At 38.8% G+C, this 2927-nt stretch overlaps 1 pseudogene; it reads left to right on the top strand.

Annotated features, from left to right (window-relative positions):
* The first annotated feature begins 628 nt into the window (after window positions 1-628).
* On the top strand, window positions 629-723 carry LOC112438949 (U6 spliceosomal RNA; annotated as a pseudogene).
* Window positions 724-2927: the final 2204 nt, after the last annotated feature.

Raw genomic sequence — 2927 nt, 5'->3', positions numbered from 1 at the left:
ACTTGTTTTGTAACCAACAGTGAAAGGTAGAAGTCAACAAGAAAATGAATTTATTTTTGAAATATAAAAACATTTGCTCAAAAGCTTGACTTTGTCCTTTCATAACTTAAAGATTCGGTTTTTAATAATTTTCTTCTTTCTCTTTTTGAGACAGGATCTTGTTCTTTTGCCCAGGCTGGAGTGCAGTGGCTCCATCATGGCTCACTGTAGCCTTGACTTCCCAGGCTCAAGCAATCCTCCCACCTCAGCCTCCCAAGTAGCCAGGACCACAGGCATACACCACTATGCCCGGATATTTTTTTAAATTTTTTGTAGAGACACGGTCTTACTATGTTGCCCAGGCTGGTCTTGAACTCCTGGGCTCAAGTGATCCTCCTGCCTCGGCTTCTTGAAGTGCTGGGATTACAGGCATAAGCCACCCTGCCTGGCCAATTTTCTTCTTTCTCCTCTGATTTGTGTTATTCATTTGTCACTACATAATACTGAGCTAAAACCATTTTCTTAGCTCTTTTTTTTTTTTTGAAGTCAGGGGAGTTATTTATATTGTGTAATTCTTGACACTGATGAAAAATACATGTTCAGATATGTCTGTTAGAATTGAAACAGGATTTTAAAAATCTTTCATTTCCCACTTTAGCAGCACATATACCAAAATTGGAATGACACAGAACATGGGCCCTGAACAAGGATGACATGCAAATTTGTGAAGTGTTCCATATTTTTGGTGACTGGATAAAGAAAATCTGGATATGTTTCTTAGCTCTTTGATTGCTATTTAATTGTCTGATGCTTGTTTCAAAACTGCTTTAAAAGTTATTTTCCAGTTGGATGTAACTTTTACAGGATCTTCCTGGTTTTTCATTGCTCCAACTTTGGAATGGCCTGGGATTTCCTATTTTTCTTCCTAGTATGTATCTGTTTCAACTTCAAAATGCCTCAATTTTCTGACAGCTGTTGTTGCCTCTCCCCAACTAGTGTCTTCCTCAAGCCCCTGTGGCAGGCTCATCCTGGCTCCTCCTCTAGTTTGCCTAGATTTATCAGTCCTTGACCTTGGGGGCTTCCTTGTCTTCAGCCTCACAATCAACCTCCTGTAATTTTTGCGCTTTTCAGGCTACTAACTTACTGAATTTTATTTGCGATTTTCCAATTTTAATTTATTTCTTTTCTTTTCCTCCATTCATCTGCCTCTCTCCCTTTCTTTCTTTGTATTCCCCTTCACTTCTGCTTGCTCTTTAGTGCTTTCATTTGCTTTGGAGGACTGAGCCTTGGCAGAGATTTCTGCCTGTGGCATTTGCGGTTGTTGGAGTGACTGCTTCCCTTACCCCACACTGACCAAGTTTCTTTCCCTGTGCAATAAGGAAATCATCTCTGAAAGTCCACTTGATTTAATCCTTCATGTACATGAAGGCACAGAGGCTCTATTACTGGAAGTTTCAGAGAAAATATTCCACACTGCTTCAGAATAGACTCCTTACAAATTTTTAAACTTTATGCTAATCTTAAAACATTGCCTTTTTGCTTGGAACATTGTCAAACCATTAATTTGCTATGAATGTTCTCTCACTTTGCAGCTGACATTGGGTCTTTTTATTCATTAATTCTCTTAATCCATGCTTTCTGGTTAAATTCCCCTGGGTTTTACGTTCATAACCCTTGTTACCAGACTGCTGATCTTCAGTTAAGTATTTCAGGTGAAATCATAGCTCCCCGCAATCCCAACACCTTCTCAGTGTAAATGATTTTTTCCAGGGCCAGAAGGAGGAGCTTCACTTCCACAGTCACCTGTAACTTTCTAGGCAGAATGTAGTCTCTTCAACAGGGCATCCCTCTCATCAGTAGTGTTTACCACAGGCAACAAAGACATTTGCAATTTCTGAAAATAGCCTCATGCTTTTCCACTTACACTTTTTTCCTCTGACTTTCTACACATACTGCACGGAAAAAAAGTAGCTTTTGTAGCTAAAGTATTAAGTGCTTTACATTAATAAATATTAATATTTAAATATTAAGTATGATTCCTTCAGCCAGTACCCGCCAATGGTTTCAACCCACTGCAGTGAGCACATAAATTGTCTGTGCCTGCCTCATGTAGCCACCATCTCCCTCTTGGGATTCCCAGTGCAGATGCATGCATTTGGGTTTCAAGTTAAAATTTAAGGTAAATGTAAATCAGAATTTCATGAATCTGATCTGTAATTTAGAATTTTAAGCCAAACAACTGAAAAACTGAACATGCTGGATTGGAAAGGTTTAGTGACTGTATGGTTTTGAGTTTAGTTAGAATTACATGTCAATCGTATGTATAATGTAGATTTACGCTTCCTTGTATATTTAGAGGAGAGTTGCAAATGTAGGTAATACTCTGTCTTTCATCCACTCTATGTCATTCATTCTTCAACAAACACTTATGATTATCAAGAAATGTAGTTAGCATTTAAGACCACCGAGTTTGGGTGCTAATTGCCTTGACAAGGTTTGTAGTTTTGTATCTGAGACAACTGATACACTTTCTCTGTGCCTCAGTTCTTCATTTCTAGAAAGAAGAAAGTGAGTTACATAACTTGAGGGGGTTGTTTTAAATATCAAATAAATTCCATACAAGCTAGATTTTATTAATAGCGTAGAGTGTGAAAAGGAATACTATACATTCCGAGGATAGGCAAGAACATAGTTAGTAATGCTTCCATTCTTGTCTGGTCGTATTTCACATAACACTAAGTAATATGTAATCCCAGAACTTTGGGAGGCCCAGGAAGATGGATCACTTGAGGTCAGGAGTTTGAGAGCATCCTGGCCAACATGGCAAAACCCCGTCTCTACTAAAAACACAAAAAATTAGTCAGGCATGGTGGCTCACACCTATAATCCCAGCTACTCAGGAGGCTGAGATGGGATGATTGCTTGAACGCAGGAGGTGGAGGTTATAG

Source organism: Pan paniscus, chromosome 12 (assembly GCF_029289425.2).
Source record: "Pan paniscus chromosome 12, NHGRI_mPanPan1-v2.0_pri, whole genome shotgun sequence".
In the NCBI taxonomy this organism is placed as follows: Eukaryota; Metazoa; Chordata; class Mammalia; order Primates; family Hominidae; genus Pan; species Pan paniscus.
The sequence above is the reverse complement of the archived record's forward strand: the minus strand, read 5'-3'. Positions and strand labels throughout refer to the sequence as shown.